Genomic DNA, 25,335 nt, shown 5'->3' on the forward strand with positions numbered 1-25,335 from the left:
TTACCTGTTCTACCACACAGACTCTAGCAAAACAAAATGATGATGGACGGAGTGCTGACAATGCAAACACTCACCCCCAGTCACAGATCTGGGTTTAATCCATCGTTTTTTTGCTGTCCATGCCATTCCAGTTTGGACAAAGCCATATGCAAATCAGTCTTGACCCTGTTCCCTATGGGAACAGTCCAGCCCGAACTGTCAGGCCAGGTCTTCCCTGGACTGGAAACAAGCATCCTGGGACCGGTTTCGGGGTTTCACCCCTCATCAGCCAGGCTAGCTTGAATCCAGTGGCATGGGAAGCAAGGGACCCACGTCTGGGCATACCCTTCCCACTTAGGGCGACATTAGCAAAACAAAATGATGATGGACGGAGTGCTGACAATGCAAACACTCACCCCCAGTCACAGATCTGGGTTTAATCCATAATTTTTTTGCTGCCCATGCCATTCCAGTTTGGACCCAGCCATATGCAAATCAGTCTTGACCCTGTTCCCTATGGGAACAGTCCAGCCCGAACTGCCAGGCCAGGTCTTCCCTGGACTGGAAACAAGCAACCTGGGACCACACAGACTCACCTGCGGACCCTAATAGGCGAAATACAAAAAGCCTATGCAAAATGCATTGGATTTTATGCTCGTTTTGGAACTCCCCTTTTTTCTTTACACCCTCTTGGCCAAATGCGGGCAAACTGTCAGTCATCAAAATTCCCAAAAATCCTAACTACGGGCCAGATGTATCATTATTTTGGATAGCAATGACCTAATTGTGATTTTCTGCGATTTGCAATTAGGTAATGGCTATTTGAATGTTTCAAACTCCAGGATTTTCATTTAGCGATTCCCAATGGCTCTCAATTTGACCTACCTCATAAATATTAATGAGGTAGGTTGCATTTTGCGACCCATTAGGAAATGCTAAATTCACAGGAATAGTGGCCTGCTGGCCTCAGCAGACCACCATGTCTGTGATTGCTTTTAAATAAAGCATTTTTTTTAATTGCAGCCCATTGTCCTTATAGAAACATGGGATGCGTTTAAAAAAGAAAATTGAAAAGATTTATTTTCATTTTTTAGGAGTAGGCAGTGGTCCTTGAGACCACTGCCTTCTCTTAAAAAATGTTTTCACATGCATTCACAAAGGGGAAGGGATCCCTTGGGGACCCTTCCAGTTTGTGAATCTTTTGCGACCACATTTTGGTCACAAAACATTCCTACATACTGCTGCGATTTGGTATTAGTAAGGGACGCCCCTATCTCTGTGGGGGCTTGAACATCTCTGTAATCACACACTATCACTGTGGGGACTTGAATATCACTGTAATCACACACTATCACTGTGGGGACTTGAATATCACTGTAATCACACACTATCACTGTGGGGACTTGAATATCACTGTAATCACACACTATCACTGTGGGGACTTGCACATCATTGTAATCTCATACTACCTCTGTGGCGACTTGGTCATGACTATAAACACACACTCTCCCTTTAGGGATCTGGGCATCCCTTTAATCACACACTATTTCTGGGGGACCTGGGCACGTCCATAATCACACACTATTTTTGTGAGAACATGGGCATCCCTGTAATCACACACTATCTCTGTGGTGACCTAGGCATCCCTTTGATCACGCACTATCTCTGTGTTGACCTTGGTATCCCTTTAATCACACACTATTTCTGTGGGGGTAGGCATCCCTATAATCACCCACTATCTCTGTGGGAGCCTGGGCATCGCTATAAGCATCCACTATCTCACTGGGGCCGTGAGCATTATCTTGTTGGGGTCTTGAACATAACTATCATCATACACCGTCTCTATAAGGGCTTTAACATGTCTATCATAAAATACTATGACCGCAGGGACGTGAACTTGACATTCTTCACACACTTTGTCTACATGTCCGTAATCACTAACTCTGCAGAAATGTGGGCATCCCTGTTATCACACACTATCTCTTTTGGGATCTGGGATTCGCTATAATCACATAAATTATCTGCAGGACATGAGCATGACTATGATCACACTCTATCTCTGCATGGATCTGGGTATCACCAGAATCACACACTATCTTTGTGGGTACCTGGGCATCACAATAATCAAACACTATCTTTGTGGGGATTTAAGCATCAGCATAATCACACACTATCGCTGTGGGGACTTGAATGATTGTCATCACAAACTATCTTTCCCAGTTCTTGAACATTGGTATAATCATGTGCCATCTCTAAGGGAACTATCATTACATGGTCATTTGGCGCAGACAACACATAGTGGGAAATTGATGAAAATTAAACCAGGAAACTAGCCCTTCCTTTCTAACCGAAACCCATTATATGATCTTTGGCTAGTCAATTATTTTATCTAAATATACTTTCCTTATCTCATAACATTTGTGAGCACTTAGCAATAGACTAGGTGTCTGTGAGTCCCTTTAGGTGGAATTGCAAGCCTATATTGTTCTGTTAGAAAGGTAGTATCATCAAAGTCCATTTTGTTTGTGTTCCTCTGGAAAAAACATATATGAATAAACTATCATTTAATCTAAGTAGAGCACTGAAAAATAAACATTCATGCATTTTATTGTGAATGTATTCAATCACAAATTACAATTTTGGAGTAAGTCCTCACAAGGCTAGTAACACGTGTTCAGGTCCCCATAAGGATGGTTCTGTGTGCCCCATTAAATCAAGCTATATTTGAGAATTTGAAGCAGGATCCTGTATCCTGATTTTTTTAAATGTTTGATGTTATTTGCACATTTTGAAAACATTGGGAAAGGTTAGTCCCCAAAAGGCAAGTATCCACACATAGTCCCCACAAAGGTGGTAGCACATGTGTGTGTGTACGTGTGTGTGTGTACATTGCCTCTAAGATAAGACAGACTGCTGGTCTCAAGCTACTAAGGAGTTGACCCGGGGTCATCTTAACTGTGTGACTCCCTTAACCTGACTAAAGTGAGGGTCCCTACTTGGACAAGGTGCAAGCCACTGCCAACTAGAGACCCCATTTCTAACAATATGTATCTATATTAATAAAACATGCATCTGAATTTTTTAAGTTAAAAAATATAAAATATATTTGAACATATTTACAAATATCAAAAATATAAACCAGGTTCAGGAAAGCATCCATACACCCAGATGGTGGAAATGCCAGTTTATTGAAGTCGAACACAAGACACCCAATGCGTTTAGGCAAAATACCTTGATAATCGATAACTAGGCATAATCCAAACAACCAATAAATCAAGAAAGGTGATACATGGTAGAAGAACAATAAACATGAATCTTAAGGTTCGCGCCATCTTGGAAACCAAAATGGGCCAATACAGTAAATTTGAATAAATAAGAATTTAGTCTCACAACAAACCAGCATTACATAGGACAACATGTTTGAATGGATGAAAATCATACACCACTGAAGTAAGATTAACAAAAAAAAAACAACCACAAACCTAGTCAGAGCAGTAAAGTAAGATACAAACTAAGGTCCTCATTATGACCCTGGCGGCCGGCGGTACACTGGCGGTAACACCGCCAACAGGCTGGCAGTGTTCCACCAGTGAATTATGACTGTGGCCCATTAGCCACGGCCATACCGCCGGCCCCTCCACTTGACCGCCAGGCTTCCCCCAGGCGGTCATAATCCCCTGGTCAGCGGTGAAAGCAGCACTGCCATGGGGATTATGAGTCCCCAACCGTCAGCCTGTCCATAGTGGTAAACACCACCATGGAAAGGCTGGTGGTAAGGGGGACTCGAGGTGCCCCTGCACTGCCCATGCACTTGGCATGGGCAGTGCAGGGGTCCCCAAGCACAGCCCCATCGCGCATTTCGCTGCCTGAATTTCGGGCAGTGAAATGCGTGACGGGTGCTGCCTCACCCGCTGCACATCAACATTGCAGCGGGGGCTATTATGAGCCAGCTGCAATATTGATGTGACTTTTCCGTTGGGCCAGCAGACGGAAACACTGTTTTCGTCTGCTGGCCCTGCAGAAATGTCAAAATAGGGAGCCAACAATACCACCAGCACTGGCGGTATTGTGGCGCCCGCGGCTTCGTCAGTCTTCTTGCAAGACCGCCGAAGTCGTAATGAGGGCCTAAATGTTTACCTATGCTCACCCTATGAGCAGACAGCCTAAACTAAAGAGGTAGGGCCATTTTTACAAGGCGCATGGTGCAGGGGGGCACAGCAAGTGCTTTGCTGCACTGCCCTGCGCCACCAGGAAAGGGCTGAAATGCATTGTATCTACAAGATACAGCAGATTTCTATCCTCTCCCCCTGCGCTGGCACACGATGGGCAGCCATGCAGCAACACAGGCACCCATGCACTAATAAAGATAAACACAAAACCATCCCACAATATTTCAGGATCCATATAAAGTAACACCCAAGTGGACTAACCTTCTCAAAACACTGTCTGTGTCAAGAAGACATAATCACTAATCTGAATGAAAATCAAACATCAAAATGCAAACACCTAAAACTGCAACATATATATTTATTAAATTTTCTATAAGAAATAAAGGGTACATGTTCAAAACAACTGTATTGGCAAACAAACCATAATGAAGTGACAAAATAAATTACAGAGACAGAATTGACTATTATGGTGGATATGAATTATCAGGATAAAGCCTCAGTTATTTGGGGTTCATGTTTAACCTACATATTTACAATGCAAGGCAAATGTGCTGCAAATATTGTCTCAAAGGTGAATGGTAGTGCTTCACAGAAGGAAATTAGGTCTAGCATTCTTGGTGGAGGTCTTGGTGGGATCCTCTCCCACTAGTCCAGCCGAACGACCCCTCCTGAGGGGGGGATTGATGTATCCGCAATTGCTGAGTCCAAGGTGATGACAGGTGAATCCAGGAAATGCATGGCCTTCCTTTCTGTGCAGGAGCCTCGTGGAGTGTTGTCTGATGTAGAAAGTTCACAGAAGGGAGTAAGTGACTCTCAAATTCCCTACATATGTCCTTCAGCAACCCCAGTCAGGGAGCAGATATCTGCCTCTCCATGAGGTCATTGCCCTCCCGCTGCAACTTTTTTTTCTCCCCCCACTGAAGTTGATTGTTAATCTTGAGTAACTCTATGACCTGGTCCATCTAGTATTTGTGTCGGGAGGCTCCTCCAATGATGTTGTGGCCCATAATTTCAAGAAATCCATGAGAAGCTGAGGTCTCACTCTGCCTTACTATTGGAGGCCTATCTCTAGCTTCACTACCCTGTGGCATTTGAACAGTATGCACCTTGACACTGGGTCCTGGCTCATCTACAGATGTTGTTTGTGTTGTCAATACAGGAGCAAGAAATGGGGTGCACAGTAAATGTAGTGTTTGGCCATAGGGAGCAGTGACGAATACTGGCTGTTGAGGAGAGGCAGGAAATACATTACATGTAGTAGGAAGGTTAGGCAGAGTGGAGCTCACCCTAGCAGCCTGCCAAGATACACGTGATGGACCAGGAGGCTCCTCTTCAGCATCCAAACCAGCAGGAGTTGTGTCTCCACTGAAGGCTTCTGCAGGAATAGGACTGGTGGTTGGGGTACGTGGTGATGTTGATGGTTCCTAGACTTCCGCTTTGGCTGATGGTCCTACAATGTGAATGAGAAAACTAATTAGAAGCACATCCGTGTCTGATGTTTTTTACATATCATTTATATGTCAGCCTTTTCACTTAAAAACCTTGATCCAAAGCATAAACTGTTATTCTTTGTGCTAATAAAATGCTCATTTCTGTGTTCATAAGGGAGAATTAAAACCATATTAAAGGCAACCTTAAAATACACTTCTTAAGTATGACTGAGATGATGTCCACAAACATAACATAATGTACAGACAACGTCAAGTAAGATGCTAAATGTTGATATAACCTCACACTTGTAAGTCATTATACAAAAGTAACAGTCTTGTCCTTTAGCATGTTAAGGTTTGCTAGACATCCACCTTCCTCACTGAAAAATTGGCATGGGACACAACTTCTTATATATGTAAATCAGTATGCCATTAATAATGACTTGAAAAGGTTAGATACAGCTGAAAATGCAGCAGAACGTTTATGAATCTATAGACCACATGGAGCACACTTTAATAATTTTTACAATGGAAAGTGTGAGACAATAGGCAAACGTACCCAGTTTTCTGCATGAAGACTTTATAAATTTGGTACATAAATATTTAGATGGCTATCACACTTGTCTACCTGTGTTATCAGTCCAACATACAGTATGATGAAAGTGTAATATCACATATATCAAACCTATCCATAATGCTGCATTATGGGAAATGCAATCATTGACCACCCACACTGTTGAAGTAGTTGTGTACGGTCCTTAAGATTGACTATATATGTGATAAAAGTGACTGAGCAAAAACATATTACACTATGTTAAGAACTATTTTAAGAACAGAAAAATGCTCAAGTTGTTGATCAGAGCCACAGAAACCAAAATCATAGACAGAGAATGGCAACATGTGTTACATGTTATATGAAGTATAATGTAGATGCTGCAAGACAATACTGAAACATAATGGTTACTTTTTAGCAGAGTATAACACATAAATATATATATATATATATATATATATATAGATGGCTGTAGGATTCAAGCTAGCCTGGCTGATGAGGGGTGACACCCCGAAACCGGTCCCAGGATGCTTGTTTCCGGTCCAGTGAGGACCTGGCTTGGCAGTTCGGTCTGGACTGTTCCCATGAGGAACAGGGTCAAGACTGATTTGCATATGGCTGGGTCCAAACTGGGGTGGCATGGTGAGCAAAAAAACGATGGATTAAACCCAGATCTATGACTGGGGGTGAGTGTTTGACAATGTTCAGCATTCCGTCCATCACTTGTTGTTTTTTGCTTTGTCGCCCTAAGTGGGAAGGGTATGCCCAGACGTGGGTCCCGTGCTTCCCATGCCACTGGATTCAAGCTAGCCTGGCTGATGAGGGGTGATACCCCGAAACCGGTCCCAGGATGCTTGTTTCCGGTCCAGTGAGGACCTGGCTTGGCAGTTCGGTCTGGACTGTTCCCATGAGGAACAGGGTCAAGACTGATTTGCATATGGCTGGGTCCAAACTGGGGTGGCATGGTGAGCAAAAAAACGATGGATTAAACCCAGATCTATGACTGGGGGTGAGTGTTTGACAATGTTCAGCATTCCGTCCATCACTTGTTGTTTTTTGCTTTGTCGCCCTAAGTGGGAAGGGTATGCCCAGATGTGGGTCCTGTGCTTCCCATGCCACTGGATTCAAGCTAGCCTGGCTGATGAGGGGTGATACCCCGAAACCGGTCCCAGGATGCTTGTTTCCGGTCCAGTGAGGACCTGGCTTGGCAGTTCGGTCTGGACTGTTCCCATGAGGAACAGGGTCAAGACTGATTTGCATATGGCTGGGTCCAAACTGGGGTGGCATGGTGAGCAAAAAAACGATGGATTAAACCCAGATCTATGACTGGGGGTGAGTGTTTGACAATGTTCAGCATTCCGTCCATCACTTGTTGTTTTTTGCTTTGTCGCCCTAAGTGGGAAGGGTATGCCCAGATGTGGGTCCTGTGCTTCCCATGCCACTGGATTCAAGCTAGCCTGGCTGATGAGGGGTGATACCCCGAAACCGGTCCCAGGATGCTTGTTTCCGGTCCAGTGAGGACCTGGCTTGGCAGTTCGGTCTGGACTGTTCCCATGAGGAACAGGGTCAAGACTGATTTGCATATGGCTGGGTCCAAACTGGGGTGGCATGGTGAGCAAAAAAACGATGGATTAAACCCAGATCTATGACTGGGGGTGAGTGTTTGACAATGTTCAGCATTCCGTCCATCACTTGTTGTTTTTTGCTTTGTCGCCCTAAGTGGGAAGGGTATGCCCAGACGTGGGTCCCGTGCTTCCCATGCCACTGGATTCAAGCTAGCCTGGCTGATGAGGGGTGAAACCCCGAAACCGGTCCCAGGATGCTTGTTTCCGGTCCAGTGAGGACCTGGCTTGGCAGTTCGGTCTGGACTGTTCCCATGAGGAACAGGGTCAAGACTGATTTGCATATGGCTGGGTCCAAACTGGGGTGGCATGGTGAGCAAAAAAACGATGGATTAAACCCAGATCTATGACTGGGGGTGAGTGTTTGACAATGTTCAGCATTCCGTCCATCACTTGTTGTTTTTTTGCTTTGTCGCCCTAAGTGGGAAGGGTATGCCCAGACGTGGGTCCCGTGCTTCCCATGCCACTGGATTCAAGCTAGCCTGGCTGATGAGGGGTGAAACCCGAAACCGGTCCCAGGATGCTTGTTTCCGGTCCAGTGAGGACCTGGCTTGGCAGTTCGGTCTGGACTGTTCCCATGAGGAACAGGGTCAAGACTGATTTGCATATGGCTGGGTCCAAACTGGGGTGGCATGGTGAGCAAAAAAACGATGGATTAAACCCAGATCTATGACTGGGGGTGAGTGTTTGACAATGTTCAGCATTCCGTCCATCACTTGTTGTTTTTGGCTGTAGAGATGACATCATCAGAAAAAATATAATATTGTAAGAATTAACAAAATAGGTTGTGAATCAAACGCACATCAAATTAGGGCCCATATTTATATGTTTTTAGCACAGCATTTGTGTCATTTTTTGACGCAAAAGTGGCGCCAACTTACAAAATATAATAGTATTTTGTAAGTTTGCGCCACTTTTGTGTTAAAAAATGACACAAATGTGGAGCTAAAAAAGTATAAATATGGGCCAAATTTTACAAAACTTTTGGCACATGTATATCTTAAAAAACAGTATCCCAGGGAGTGTGGCGTGAGACTCTTCTCTCCGTGTCGCCATATCCCTGCTTGCCTTTCAAGTCTAAGTACAACACCGGAACAAGAGAAAATGACTCCAATGGGAGTCTCAACCCCATAGCAACTTCAGGCACCAGCGGAGAGTGCTAGATTCCGTCCACTGAGTACCTACACGGCCCCTGCATTTGTGGGCCAGAGCACCATAGAGCCGGGCTCACCATCTTGCTGCCTCGTTCTCCGCACCTCCTGGCACTTTGAGCAAGGGTGCAGGAGTGTGGTCCAGAATCCACTATCAACCACTGCAGAGGACGGACATGCAGCCACAGTGAGCTTCCTTCCCCCTGATCCCAATTAGCTTTGGGCTGATAGCAGGGCCTAATGCGACTCGCCTGCGGTGGTTGGGCAATACAGAGCCACCATATTTGCCTGGAAAACACTGCAGAGGATTTTTAAACTAGCTGCGGGACCATGAAATAGGATTCGCTGACCCACCTGGAACAACATCGCGTCATAAGAAATTTTTCGTATAAGAGGGGAAGCCTTGAGTGCCAGTCTCCCCATCTCCTTTCACCGATACACTGAGGACCGCATTGATACCCCACTACAGCAATTCATACACACGCTGAAATAATTCTCTGGCTCCAGTGCTGCCTGGGAGCTTTAGACCTGCTCAAGCACACTAACCAACAAGCAGCGCTCTACAGCCTAGTGAGCTGCCTTATCCTGCTTTGAGGCCTTTAGCTGTGCTTATGCATAAGACATGTGAACTGAAGGGTTGCTGGACAAAGGGCAGTCACTAGTCCCCTGCAACAGGCCTCGTACCCCTCTCCCACTCACTCCTGATCGCCAGTACATAGTCTATTGCTGCTTGTGTTCACATGGGTGGTGGCCTCTCTCACCTAGTCCAAAAGTCAAATACTTGCCAAGAAGGGACACCCTTGTGATCTTCCTGTAGCTGGTAACTTCAGTGTATCGATGAAATGGGGCCTGCATAATATTAGATACTTCCCGGGAATTGACCCCTCTCCAGCAGCATTTTACAGGAATGAGCCTCCTACCGTCTCATGCATGGTGACAATCACCAACTACAGACTTGGACCTGCATCAGGGTGGGGTGACATCCTGCTTCCCACTATCATGCACTATGACCTGCATCACTCTTGCCTCTAGAACCTGATATATCTCAAGAGAACTGTTATTCTTTTCAGATTTGCTTGCCACTCTGGGACACCAGGTATTGCCCCCTTCCTGCAAAGGCACTAACTCTTTGCTGGCCTTTTTGCAAGTCTACCAGCGTTGTATTCCAACACCTATTGAGGATCCTCACATTGCCCTGTCATGCCACATGGTAAATCCATGAAGGACACATCCAGTGGCCTACCCAGGGACAATCCGTTCACCTCCTTGTGGCAGAAAACACCCTCTACAATCATGGACTCCTCTGATACCCCACCAGTGTCTCCCTCTGAAAACACCTTCGTTGCTCCTATCACACAAGCCTACATGGACAAGTTCTTGCAGGAACATAGATCTGAAATTGTCTTTCTTAAATCGGAAGTCAAGACCTGCATCCACGAACTCAAGTGCGAGGTTAAAAAACAGTGTGGGCATGTGGACGACCTGAAACATACTTGTGACACCAGATCAGAAGATCAGGTAGCTTTATGGTACAAGGGTGGCACTTTGGGGGAGCAACATATCGAACTGCAACTGAAACAGGAGGATTTAGAAAACAAGCGCAAGAGGACTAACATCCGCATCAGAGGAATTTCTAGAGGGATGGAGGGCATGGATATTATGGCCTTCACTGGCGATCTCCTGCTTGTGATCCGTGGGGATGAAGATGCCGCTCCCACAGCACTGGATAGAGTTCACAATGTGGCCTCTGCTCCAAGGCTTCTTGACTTCACCCCAGAAATTGTAATGCAGGTTCATTTCTTTACTGAAAAAGAGGCTAATCTGCAAGCACGAACAAAGACAGCGGGCTTGGTCTTCTGAGGCCCTAGATTTAAACTATTTCAAGACATCGCACCTGACTCCCTGCAACGGTGTAGGGATTTCAGGCCTGTCACCAACAAATTACTCACAATTAGCTTTGGAGTCACAGCAGGGCCTGACACGACTCACCCTTAACATGTTACCAGTGGGGCCACCCTTTCCCTATCATCTTCAGGTTGGAGGGCAAGCGCTGAGTCATTCACTTTGTTAAAGGAGGCCAAAGAATTTTGGACATGAAGACTGACTCAAGAGGGGGCAGTCAATCTTTGGCTCACTCTCCCACTCATGAATCCTTGCAACCTGTGTGGACCAGGTGAAACCTCAGTGCTCCAACAAACTTGCATCCCGTGAAACCAAAAAGGACATCATCGAACACCTCTGCAACTTTAGAGAGGTCGCTCACCTGCCCCCTCGATCGTTGACAACTGCTCAATTACGACCTTCAATGAAGAATGATGTGCCTCAACTCCTAGGCCTTGATACCTGGGCAACCCAAAATACAAGCAAGTTCTATTGAAATGCTCCCACCAACAAAGATTTAAGGACATTATACCCTCCTCTAAGACCCTCACTGTGCTACCCATGGCTGGACTTTCAGTAGCGGACCCCACTGGGATCGATAGCTCTACACCCCTGGATTATTCACAAACATTTCTGGATTGGTGTTCGTCCTTGCTCTCGCTGGCAGCCGGGGCCTGGTACTCATGGGGCCTATCACCAGCTCCATGACCCTCCCTCGATTCAACCCTCAGTAGTGTGACTTCTCTAGCATGGTCTGTGCACAGGAGTGCTGGCCATACCAGGACTTAAATGGAGTAGTTAGGCCCTGTTGGTCTCCCACTGTTTGTGTTTCTGTTTTTTTTCATTTCCACTTAGGTCAACAAATGCACATGTGAGACTTCCCATACATTACCCTTCCCCTTGCCTTGAACCCCTACACCACCACAACATGACACTTGGGGAGGTTTTTCCCTCACATCCTTTGCCCAATCATGCTCTCCCACTTATTTTTCCCCCAAATCCTTAACCAGAATACATCCATCTACCTAGCTCATATGATGGATTTCATCCCTCCGAGCACCACCATATGTCTATTTAACCACTCCATGCGGGCTACATGCAATCCCTGTTACCATGACTAGCGTCCCACACACCAAACTATTATCTCTCAATACACTGGGTTCAAACACACCTAAAGAATGATGCCATGTTTGTACTATTTCCTCCTAAAGGACCCCAATGTTATCTTTTTACAGGAAACCCACCTCTTACACCATGAGACGCCTCCTATGTTCCATCCAAAATACCCTATTTGACACTAGGCATGCACCACAACTAAAATGGCTGGAGTCGCAATCATGTGTAAGGCTAACTTCTGCTCTAAGGTACTAAAGGTAGTAAGGGATGATAAAGGCAGCTTCTTGAAACTCACTCCTAAACATTTATGCCCCCAATCAAGTGCAAGACGCATACCTCAGGGACACCCTACAGGACCAGGTGGCACACAAGGGAGACAAACATGGTAGTGGGGGGAGATTTCAATCTGGTGTGGAACGCTGAACTGGATTGTAACACCAACTCCTTTCAGGTTACAGGGGAGAGTGCCAGATTCCGACTGCCGAGTACCTACACAGCCCCTGCAATTCCCGGCTGATGTTTGTCGCTCTCAAACAAGATCTTACTGATTAGTGGACGCATGGCGTTATAGGCACTCTGGGGTTTGGGACTACTCTTTCTAAACCCATGTTCACACCTCTTACCCCACATAGATTATTTCTTCCTCACCCACACACTGCTATGTGAATTGGATTCTGACAGCATTGCAGATATTTCTATCTCAGACCATACCAAGTTAGGGATAACTCTGTCTAGAACAGAGGTTTCCTCTCAAACTCACTTGCAATGGCGTCTTCCCCCACAGCTACTTAGAGATCCTGTTGATTTTGCCAAAATCCAAAAAGAAATTTCCGCTTATTTCAAAACCAACTGTCACCCTGAGATCTCGGGGCACACTCTCTGGGATGGCTTCAAAGCCACTATATGGGGGGGAATATCGTCTATAGTCATTGCCCATACACAGGAAGCCAGCCAGCTGACATTAAGGCCCTGGACACCTTGACCACTCTGCCCCATCTAGACATAATAAAAGACAATTGGCTCTACTGAGGGGCCAACTGAGGGCACACCTCATGAACAAGGTCGAATGGACTCTGCTAGCCGTGAAACAGAGATACTACGAGGCGGGGGACAAAGTGGGCTCTTTACTCGCACGCAAACTCTGTCAATCAACCACATATCTAAGATCAACCTAGGGGAACGGATCTGAGCCACCAGTGAGCAAAACAACAAGCATTTCAAGGCTTCTATCAATCCCCTTACGAAGGGGATAACATCTCCCAGGATAAGACTTCTACCTTAGGGATTGCCCTTGGGAACCCATCAAATTCCACCAGTCTGAACTCTTTGAAGATCCCATCACCCTGGCTGAGTTATAAAGAGCCCTCAAGGTGTTACCAGAGGGCAAGACTCCTGGCCCAGATGGTCTCCCTGTGGCATTTTACTGCAAATTCCTCCCACAATGTCAAGATCACATGTTGACATTATTTAATACATTTATAGCAGACAAAGCCCTTGCCCCCAACTATGGCAGCAACGGAAATAGTGCTTATCCCCAAGCCTTGTAAGTCTCTCTCTCTCTCTATTCCTCTTACCGTCCAACAGCTCTTTTAAATATAGATGCCAAGATCTCTACAAAAATGTTAACAAATAGATTGGAGCCGTATCTTCCCGGTCTTATTGACCCCGGACCAAGTTGGCTTCATTCGCCAGAGACAGGGAGCGGATAACATCTGCGGTGTTGCGCACTTAATTGAAAAGTCTCACCGTTACAACAATCCCACCTGTCTTCTCTCTGTCCTGCTTTACTTCAGTGAAAGGAATGCAAGGAATTTAGCACTCTTAGTCTGAGTAATGAATTTATTAAATCGCTTCCCAAGTTACACGAAGATTATAACATGAGCAACAAATGTGCAACTCTTAAAATAATCACAGCAGTAGAATAATAATGATCAAAGAAAATGCAGTACATTAACAATGAATATAATATATATATGTATATATATACATAGTGACTACATATTCATGCATGCACACACAAGGCTAGAAATAAGAATTTAAAATGCATCACCACTGTCAGGAATCCCGAAGGTGCCTCCTGCGTTATCTGTCAGCATCCCCAGGGATTAGGGTTAAATCATATCTCTGTTCTTGGTTAAACCTTCATGTTACTAAGTAAACATAGGGCCATATTTATACTTTTTGACGCAAAACTGCGCTAACGCAGTTTTGCGTCCAAAAAATTAGCGCCGGCTAACGCCATTCTGAAGCGCCATGCGGGAGCCGTATTTAATCAATGACGTTAGCCGGCGTTAGCCGCCGGCGCTGCCTGGTGTGCGTTGAAAAAAACGACGTACACCAGGCAGCGCCGGCGTAGGGGGATATGGAGCTTGGGCGTGAAAAAATGGGGCAAGTCAGGCTGAGGCAAATTTTTCGCCTCAACCCGATTTGCGCCATTTTTTTCGACTCCCAACCCCCATAGAAATGACTCCTGTCTTAGCAAAGACAGGAGTCATGCCCCCTTGCCCAATGGCCATGCCCAGGGGACTTCTGTCCCCTGGGCATGGTCATTGGGCATAGTGGCATGTAGGGGGGCACAAATCAGGCCCCCCTATGCCACCAATTTTTTTTTTTAAAAACACTTACCTGAACTTACCTTAATATCCCTGGGATGGGTCCCTCCAGCCTTGGGTGTCCTCCTGGGGTGGGCAAGGGTGACAGGGGGTGTCCCTGGGGGCATGGGAGGGCACCTCTGGGCTCCTTCCGAGCCCACAGGTCCCTTAACGCCTGCCTTTTACAGGCGCTAAAAAACGGCGCAAAAGCGGCCGTACGTCATTTTTTTTGACCCGCCCACTCCCGGGCGTGAATTTTGCCCGGGAGTGTAAATACGGCGCACATGCCGCGGAGTCCATTTTTTTTCGCCGGGAACGCCTACCTTGCATATAATTAACGCAAAGTAGGTGTCCACGCTAAAAAATGACGCTAACTCCATGGACTTTGGCGCTAGATGCGTCTAACGCCAAAGTATAAATATGGAGTTAGTTTTGCGTCGGAATTGCGTCAAAAAAAACAACGCAATTCCGGCGCGAACGGAGTATAAATATGCCCCATAATGTGCTGTGTTACACAATTGGTTTTATCAATGCTTGTTTTACCAATGCTCGTTTGCTAGACATGTGCCTCTAATTGGGTGTGGTGACTCATCCACATGTGGAAACTCAACTGCTTTCCTGATTGGCTATAAATACTAGAGTGAAGCATGCCTCCCTGCTTGGCTTTGTTTTGCTTCCTGATCTCAGCATCTGATTTGGCAGTCCAGCCCCTGCTGTCAACCTCGTATTCAGGACTTTTGAGGCAATTCTTTTCTTTGTTCCTGTACCAGCTGACACCAGGCATTCCTCCAGCACTCCGGAAAAGACTGCAGATAAGCGGCTAGTATTCTCCAGGTAGTTTGTTCTTTGAGCGCCACGCTTTCCTAGAACAGCTGGTGTATTTCAGACCTCGTATTTTGGCAGAGTGCTTATCTTGAAGAGACAAATGCATTTCTGAACATTCTACATTATTATTGTAGTTACTTACCTAAATGTGCTTCAGAAAATCTGCTTGGGCTCAAGTACTACAAAAAGTGACAGTGCAATTTTAAAAGAGCATTTACATGGCTTTTCTTTCTCTAATAGCATAACTATTGGATTTAAATTTTGTCATTCATGCCTGTGCTTCAGGTTTGAGGAATTTGCTTTTGAAGGGTTTTTCACACACACAGTGAAACCAAACCAAACTATGCCACCCTAACTGTTTAAACCCAGAGTGGACAATTGTATTTCTTGGATTGTTTTTGTTCCTTTTAGTTTAACCCTATGCATGCAAGAAAGTTATCTGTAATATAATTAATGCCCTTGTTTATCTTTCTTGTGCATGATAAGTGAAACCACAGTTCTAATTGTAGTGCGCAACAGTGAATCTCTGTGAAGCCATCCCTAGTGTTGCAGTACTTATTGTTATGGTACTCAGTTTGGGTTTTTGGTAATGTAGTCTTAGTAATTGTGCCAAGAGTTATTATTATCCAGGAAAAGTGCTGTAGCATCCCGGTGTTCTTCTACTGCTCCCGTGCCCATATCAGAAAGAGCGATTCAGTTTCAAGGAAGTTGAGTGCACTAACTCTACTATCACTCTGTCAACAGCAACCTGCCCCCCAACCCCAAACATACAGGGTGCCTGGCTTGACTGGCAGTGTTTTGTATCTTTCTATTTCACTCCCGCTTTCCTTTTGGGACACCTGCCGGGGCTTCTGTGTCCACCAGGAAGTGCCAAGAGGTGTTCCAGGAGGTTGGGGTCATACCATCGCCCCTGCAGACATCCTACTTTTCAGGTGAGTGGCCCGTCTCGACAACCATGGGGCTTGACTCTGACATCATCCCTTGTCTGCCAATTTCAGGTTGTGGAACCCTGACAACCAAGAGACAAAAGAAAACCACTGAGATGGGATTATGCTCTGGGCAATGCGTCCATTCCCGGAGATGAGTTCCTCCTTCTCCCAGTTGTCAAGCTTCTCCACTTTATATACTTTAAACAAACTTAAGAGGAAGGTTCTAGAAACACCCCTCCCTTTGAGTAAGTTGTGAAATTCAAGTGCTGGCCATATGTAGTGCTTTCCTCTTAGCTAGTTTCTAAGCACTAACATAACACAACAGAAATGCACTTCTGAGGTCAAAGAAGACTTTTATTGTTGTTAATTCTTCCCCAACCACAATATTTATGAATGACGAATTAGTAGCTTTCAAGTCCGCGTTAATCAAACAAAATATATCAGTTTGCAATATACACAGCAGGTTATATTTATAAGATATTGAATGCAAAGCAAAACAAATACTTCACCGTGTGGGAACTATCTACAGCTTCATCTTTCTAAGGTCTGCAAGCTGATGACCCCTGTCAGCCGCGAGAAAGAGATTCATCTACCCACACGGGATTGCTGGCAGCTGGCGCCTAGCTCCAGCACGAGGTCCGGCAGATTCGAATCTGCCGGACCTCGTGCTGGAGCTTGGCGCCAGCTGCCAGCAATCCCGTGTGGGTAGATGAATCTCTTTCTCGCGGCTGACAGGGGTCATCAGCTTGCAGACCTTAGAAAGATGAAGCTGTAGATAGTTCCCACACGGTGAAGTATTTGTTTTGCTTTGCATTCAATATCTTATAAATATAACCTGCTGTGTATATTGCAAACTGATATATTTTGTTTGATTAACGCGGACTTGAAAGCTACTAATTAGTCATTCATAAAAATTGGGGTTGGGGAAAAATTAACAACAATAAAAGTCTTCTTTGACCTCAGAAGTGCATTTCTGTTGTGTTATGTTAGTGCTTAGAAACTAGATAAGAGAAAAAGCACTACACCATACCAGGTCAATGTTGAAAAAGCACAGAGACTGGCCAAATCTCACAGTGTATTTCCAAGACTGAGCTGTACCCTGCTCTACCATAAACACTCTCAGCCTGGTACATCCTTATCTACATTCCTCTCCCATACAATGTTCTCTTTCCTAGTGAGAAAAAGCAAAAACATGTTAAGCTGTGCGCAGAAAAATACCTGCGCCACCTATGTGATGGGATTTGAAACTAACCTAAGTACAAAATGGAGTTGGTGGTCAAGATGGAACCGGTGGTGAAGTGCAGATAGCATTACTCTCCACCCTTTGACCAGTGACTCTCATAAGATACTGGTCTAAAATAAACTCTTTTCAGTTTAGCAGATTAGGTATGCAGTGTACATAGCAGCATAGCATTATTATAATACAAATCACTACAAGTATCCTGCCTAACATATTGTGTAATTGCCCAAAATCAGGCAACCAATTGAATAACCACTCCCACGCCCTTTGTCCACATCGTTTTACTCCTTTCACCAATTCATGTGAAGTGTCAATATTCGACTGAATGGATTTAGAGTGGTCTGATAGATTAAAACAGCATAGGCCTTCGAATTCTGAGCAACCATGATCATGCTTTAACAGTAAATAATCAATAGCGGCCCTGTTCTGCAATGCGGCTTTTCTAGTACCTCAGATATCTAGCAATAATTCAGCTAAAGCAATGGAAGTATGGTTGATGTTCCTACCCATTAAACATGCTAACTTGTTAATAACTTGAGTATTATAAACAGCTAATCCTAGAACTCCTACAATAGAAAGACAAGCCCATATGTTCTGATTTGGATAATAATTGAATTTCAGAATCACAATCCTCGCTTAATTGACCTGCTTCCCTTGGATAGCAAATATATACAGAATGAAATGGAAACATAATGAGTCCTAATCGTGTAAAGGTACACGGTCCACCAGTTATATCAGCAGGAATGTATGTAACGGTAGCATTTCCCCAAGAGAATAACCATCCCACAGGTAGTTTGACATGTTTGATGTGACTAGTAGCAGTCAGAATGTGAAGACAAGATATGGCATTATCCATTTGTTTGCAATGTTTATCCGTTTGGTAGTAACATTGAGTTTGTTGTTCCCAGGGGATCTCTTGTGGAGACCACATTGTTGCCTTTAGGCGCAGTTGAGGACATTTTCCGATTTTGTGAGGATTACAGGTCAGGTGGTAGCCTACATCACCTGTGGTAATATTGTAAGTATTCACTTAGGTCAAGTTGTCCCATTTTTCATCCATTGTTTCTTGGCAAAATCTACAGTACTCTGAAGGACTAACATGGGATAACACATCACTTTTTTGAACATCTCCATCTTTGTTAGTAACTGTTAGACCTGACAGCCTTAGGGTGGTCACCCCTAACTTTTTGCCTGCCTCCCTCCACTTTTTTTATACTGTTTTTGCTGATTTTTAGACTGCGCACTTTACCACTGCTAACCAGTGCTAAAGTGCATATGCTCTCCCCCTTTAAACATGGTACCATTGGATCTTACCCAGTTGGACTAGTTAATGTACTTATAAGTCCCTAGTATGGTGCACTATGTCTGCCCAGGGCCTGTAGGTTAATTGCTACTAGTGGGCCTGCAGGACGGATTGTGCCACCCTCTTAAGTAGCCCCTTAACCTTGCTCAGGCCTGCCATTGCAAGGCCTGTATGTGCAGTGTCACTGCCAATTTGACTTGGAATTTAAAAGTACGTGCCAAGCATAAAACACCCCTTTTTCTACCTATAAGACACCCCTAAGGGATGCCCTAGGTAAACCATAGGGCAGGGTGCTGTGTAGGCAAAAGGCAGGGCATATACCTATGTAGTTTACATGTCCTGGTAGTGTAAAACTCCTACATTTGTTTTTACACTGCTGTGAGGCCTACTCCCTTCATACGCTAACATTGGGGCTGCCCTCATACATTGTTTGAGTGGTAGATGCTGATCTGAAAGGAGTAGGAAGGTCATATTTAGTATGGCCGGAATGGTAATATAAAATCCTGCTGACTGGTGAAGTTCGATTTAATATTACTATTTTAGAAATGCCACTTTTAGAAAGTGAGCATTTCTCTGCACTTTAATCTTTCTGTGCCTCACAATCCACGTCTGGCTGGGTTTAGTTTACAGCTCCTTGTGAATTCACTCAGACACACCCCAAACACAGCATACTCAGCCTCACTTGCATACATCTGCATTTTGAATGGGTCTTCCTGGGCTGGGAGGGTGGAGGGCCTGCTCTCACACAAAGGACTGCCACACCCCCTACTGGGACCCTGGCAGACAGGTTTGGACTGAAAGGGGACCTGGTGCACTTTTAAGCCACTCTTTGAAGTCTCCCCCCACTTCAAAGGCACATTTGGGTATTTAAACAGGGCCTGTGCCCCTACCAACCCAGACACTTCCTGGAGAAGAAACTTGTAACCAGCACCTGCATCCTGCTAAGAAGAACTGACTGGCTGCCCAAAGGACTCACCTAACTGCTTTCTGTGAAGGACTGCTGCCTTGCTGTTGCCCTGCTGCCTTGCTGCTCTCTGGCTGAGGTGAAGAAGTGCTCTCCAAGGGCTTGGATAGAGCTTGCCTCCTGGTCCCTGAAGTCTCAGGACCAAAAAGGCTTCATCTCTTCAAGAAGGAATCCTTGTGAGGTGAAATTCGACGCACAGCCTGCCAGAAACGACGCACAGCCTGCACTGTGGTGAAAGTTTCACTGCACGCCGATCCGGAACGACACAGCACGACTTTGCAACGAGAAGATCAACGCAGCGCCAGCATAGCAACCGGAAATTCAACGCAGGGCCCACTGGAATTACGCACAGCCGAACCGGGATGACGCAGCTCGACTTCCAGAGAGGAATTGATGCAGCGCCTGCCATGCGGTAGAAAATTAAACGCAACGCCCACCGAATCAACACAGCTCCTGTGACTTCATCCTGCCCGCGCAGGAAAACCACGCATCGTCCCCGGGGCGCCTGAAAACCCCGCAACCCAAAGAGGATCCATGACCGAACGTTGGAAATCAACGCACAGCCATCCCTGCGATAAAACTCAATGACGCATCGCCGTGTGCGGCCCAAGAAATCGACGCACACCCTTTTGTTTCTACGCATCTCCTCCTCTGCGGCCCTTTGTGGAGATTTTTCACGCAAACCAGGTACTTTGTGCTTGAAAGAGATTTTGTTTGCTTAAAAAAGACTTAAGACACTTTATATCACTTTTCAGTGATATCTCTACATTTACTTATCGTATATTTGATCGTTTTGACCTGCATTTAACCAGATAAATATTATATATTTTTCTAAACATTGTGTGGTGAATTTTTGTGGTGCAATATGGTGTTATTGTATGATTTATTCCACAAATACTTTACATATTGCCTTCTAAGTTAAGCCTGACTTCTCAGTGCCAAGCTACCAGAGGGTGGGCACAGATAATTTGGATTGTGTGTGACTTACCCTGACTAGAATAAGGGTCCTTGCTAGGACAGGGGGTAACCTGACTGCCAACCATAGACCCCATTTCTAACAGTGACATTAAAAATTTCAAGTAAAACTTTTGTAGGCGTCGCAATGCCCACCAGACAGATGGATATAACATCCACTGTACTTTGCATGCGGGGCCATACAGAAGTCTGACCTGTTGAGTACCACTCGTGCAAGATGTATTCAAACATTTTCAGACAAGTGCAGTAAGGTTGGCAATCAGCATGGTCAATCAATCATTCCGGAGCTGGGGGCTTTCGGTCCCTCCCGACCACACACGCACATGTCCGAAGGAAGATCAAATAGCACTGCAGGCACACAGACACCTTGTAGTATGACCTGTAAAAGAGACAAGTATGATCATTCTCGCAAATAACATTTGTCAGCTGGTATATGTTCCCACCTCTTCTTTTCAGGGTTTCATGATCAGTTAAATATTATCTTTGCCCTTGTCTATGATTTCTGCTGGTTCTTGAGGATGATTTGTGGATTCTACCCACACCTTAGTACCAGGGTTTTTATCAGTTGAGCCAAAATCTCCTTCCCCACGCACTGTAAGAAGGGCTGGTGCAATCCCCTTTTTTACTATTCCTCCATACACTGGGATAATCACAATCTGCACAATTCTGTCTCCAAATTGTGTTATCAATTCAGTGTCTCCACTATTCAGGAGAATCATTTTGATCTCTCCTTGGTAGTCTGCTTCGATCACTCCCCACAAGACCTGAATACATTTGAGTAACAACCCAGATCTAGGAGCTATCTATCCTAAGTGATCTGGGGGAAACTGTATTCCAACACCTGTTGCCATGTCTCTTGGTTTCAATGCCTAAGCTTTTAAGGCATAAAGATCAAGACCTGCAGATTTTGCTGTGGCTCAGTAAGGAGCTAAGATTCCTGGTTTTACTTCACAATACATCATGGTGTTGGTTGCTACATGAGGTTGTATCTGTAATGCTGGGGTTAACATCCGTATTAGCGGAGTCTCTGCATTTGCCAGTAGTCTGTTGTTCAAAATTTGGAGGGCTTCATTTAAATGCTCTCTCCAGTTTTTCAAAATTCCATCTGATAGCTTCTGTAATTGGGCTTTCAGCAAGCCGTTCATTCTCTTAATCAGTCCTGCATCTTGTGGATAATATGGATTGTGATAAATCCACTCAATATTGTGCTGTAAACAATAGTCTTGAACCAAGGTTCCTTTGATATGTGACCCGTTGTCACTCTGTACTTGGAGTGGAACTCCATAATATAACATTAACAAGTCCAGAGTCTTTATTTTTGTGGCACGTTTGCAAGGGACGGCAATCAGGTAACCAGAGTAAGTGTCCATCACTATGCAAGCATATTGACACCCATGACTAATCGGTAGTGGCCCAGTGTAATCAATTTCTCTCCGCCCAAATGATCTTTGACTGTTTGCAGGACAAATCTCTGTTGTGTATGTTGACAAATAGGACATTGCAAAATCACAGTTTTTATCAAGTCTAGGGGAATATGCATCACTCTAATCTCTGCCCACCTGTAAGTGTCTTTCTCTCCCAGATGTCTAAATTTTTGGTGCGCCCACTTAGCTATCCCTACCAAGTCAGAATCGGGTGTTGCCACTTCTGCCTCTGAGATTTTGGCTTTATCGTCTGCAAGGGAACTGAACCAGCGTTCTAGTGAATCGGTGGGACAGTGGGCATCAACATGATACACAGTAACGTTACTTTGCTCTAGCATTTCCCAAATTTCTTGCCACAGCTCTTTGCCCAACACCTCCTTAGAATGTATTTGCCAGTTATGTGCATGCCATGTGGGAAGCCAGGTGGCCAACCCATTGGCAGTGGACCAAGAATCAGTATAAATGTGACAGGACTGAGGTAATTCTTGTTTCAGCGCCTCATACACAGCGTACAATTCTGCTTATTGACTACTCTTCCCTTCTCATAACTTCTTGGTGACTGGGTTATATGACACTGCTTCCCAATGTCTTTTGGCCCCCATATACTTGGCTGAACCATCGGTAAACCATACATGCTTCCTTTCCCTTTTGGACAAGGATTAAAATGGCTCACCCCATCTCACTGTTGAGTCTTTCATCTGTGGTACCTCCTGCACCCTCTCGTCATCCTGCACAGGGGCCTGTGACACCTGTTCATGTAGAGCTTCTGTCCCTGCTGGTCCCACTCTGGCCCTGTCCTGTATGTACTGTTTCTACCATATAATACTAGCTTCATGTGCATGTCCTATGTGGTGAGTTTTAGGTGAACTCATCACCGACTGCATTACTGGAATCTCAGGTCACAGAATCACATTACAACCTAGGGTCGTTTGCTCAGTATCCACTAGAGCCCAGTACCAAGCAAGTAACTTTTTCTCAAAGGGAGTATATTGTTCTCCAGCATCAGTTAGATTTTGTAGTCCAGAACACCAGCCGGTGACAGATGGTGGGGCTATGTACATACCCCATAGGCAAAGATAACATCTTAAATTGTCTGGCACCATGTGAAAAACTGAATTGCTCTGGACTCTTCAGGGGCCAATGGTATGGAAAAGAAAGCATTGGCAATATCAATGGTTAGATACCACGTCCCTTTATGTTTGTGTAGTCTTTCAATCAAAGTGATGGTGTCGGGGACCGCAGCAGTCAAATGGGGTGTATATTGATTCAGCTCGCAGTAATCAACTGCCATTCTATAGCGTCTGTCTGGATTGCTCACAGGCCATAGAGGATTGTTCCATTCAGTGGTGACTGGCGCTATCACACCAGCCTCAAGCAACTCCTGTATAGTCCTACTTATTTTCTCATGCCCTCCTGGAATACAGTACTGTTTCAAATGAATTACCTTGGTTACTGGGGGCACCTCCACTGGGAGTATCTTCAAAAGACCCACCCTGATTGCTTCCACTGGAATGTATCTCTTTGATCCAAATTGAAAACAACCATCATCCAAGTACAAGTCATCCCAAAACAATATATTCTCTTTTTAGAGTTCTTCCTATTTTCATCTGAACAGTAGTCTACAGGGCAGGGGTTTGTTTTCCACCCAACCCTGTGATAGTGAAGTGCTGACCGGTAAACTTTTTTGGATTTCCATAAATTAAAGAGGCCTCTGCTCTGGTTCGGCTAATGCCTAGACCCTTTGAAAATTTTTGTGTTTCCACTGTATTTCTAAATTGTTGGAAAATGGGTTATTGGTAAGGGCAGGTAAGTACCTACACTTAGCAATAGGCCGCTAACCGCCAGTTAGGTCTCAGTAAGTTAAACCCAGTTCAACCCTTGGTAGCTTCGCAACGAGCGACGAGGCTTAACTTAGGAGACAGAGTGTAAAGCATTCAAATATCACAAAACAGTAATTAAATAAAACACAGGAAACAGTTTAAAAATCCCAAAACAATTAATAAAAATAGGTTATATTGTTATCTTTAAAATGACATAAAAACTAATAAAATCGGATAAGGGGAACCGGAGATATGAATTTTTAAAGAATTATTGTTTTCTACCACCTAGAAACAAAAAGCGCCAATCTGGTCATCTGGTCACACCTCGGCTGGGCAAAGTCAAAGTTTAAGGCCGACCGCGATGGAGCCAGGCTCGACTACAGCCCGCGGGAGGCCTCGGTCAAAAGTTTACCTTCAGACTTAGTCGTTTTTCTGAAGAATTTCTTCAGCGGGGCGAACCTGCCAGTCCAATCCGACCTCCTGGACCTCTTCCACGGATACGCGTCGCAGGAACCCTCAGTGGAGATTTTTACCTTCGGACTTAGGTGTTTTTTGAAGGTGAAAATCCTTCGACCTGGGCAAACCTGGATCTTGATCCGACGTCCTTGGAGCCCTCCTCGGGTCCCGGACAACTTCCTTCGTTCAGACTTAGTCTCTTTTTTGGAGATTTTCTTCACCAGGATGAACCTGCAAGTCAGGCCGGGTCGCGGTTGAGGCAAGCCGGCTAGAGTTGCCACGGCGGCTCGGTCTCTCTGTGGAGCTTTTTTTCAAACGTTCTCCAAACTTTTGGATCTTCTTCCAGATGTTCCTTTAAGGTTCTTTTGGGGTCCACAGCTCACCCCAAGGTTCCAGAAGCTCTGAGATGATCCTTGGGGGTGTGGACTACACCTCCCAGAATGCACCTGGTGCAAACTGCTTTTTGGCCACTGGGCAGTGGTCAGCTGGTTGTTTTCTTCAGGAGTTGGTGCAGGGGACTCTGGTTAGCAATTTTTCATCTGTAGCAAACAGGGAGTCCCTCCTTGAACCAGTTGAAGCCAGGCAAAGTCCTTCTTGTAGTGAAGCCCAAGTGTACAGCTGGTGCAGTCCTTCAGACTGCAGGGTCCAGGTGCAAGCCAGGGGTCCAGCAGGGCAGTCCTCCTTCTCCTGTGGTTCTTCCTTGTTGGAATATGATGGGGATCTGAGGTGTGGGTGCAGGTCTGCTAGTTTTATCCTTACTTCTGGGTGAAAAACAGGGGGTCCTGGTTCTCTAATCAGGGGCAGGGTCCTTCCCCCTGTGATGACCATTTCCTGGGAAGTGTGGCAAAAATCAGTCCCAGGGAGCAACATTCCTCAAAAATCCATCATGGCTGAAAGTGATTTTTGG

At 45.2% G+C, this 25,335-nt stretch overlaps 1 protein-coding gene across 1 annotated transcript in view; it reads right to left on the reverse strand.

Annotated features, from left to right (window-relative positions):
* The window catches only part of LOC138304057 (uncharacterized), a 191,855-nt gene that overhangs the window by 28,485 nt on the left and 138,035 nt on the right, over nucleotides 1–25,335 (reverse strand). The window contains exon 2 of the mRNA XM_069243760.1: nucleotides 5,435–5,598. The gene's annotated coding sequence lies outside the window, so the exon portion shown is untranslated. The remainder of the gene's footprint in view (nucleotides 1–5,434; nucleotides 5,599–25,335) is intronic.

Source organism: Pleurodeles waltl, chromosome 7, assembly GCF_031143425.1.
Source record: "Pleurodeles waltl isolate 20211129_DDA chromosome 7, aPleWal1.hap1.20221129, whole genome shotgun sequence".
In the NCBI taxonomy this organism is placed as follows: Eukaryota; Metazoa; Chordata; class Amphibia; order Caudata; family Salamandridae; genus Pleurodeles; species Pleurodeles waltl.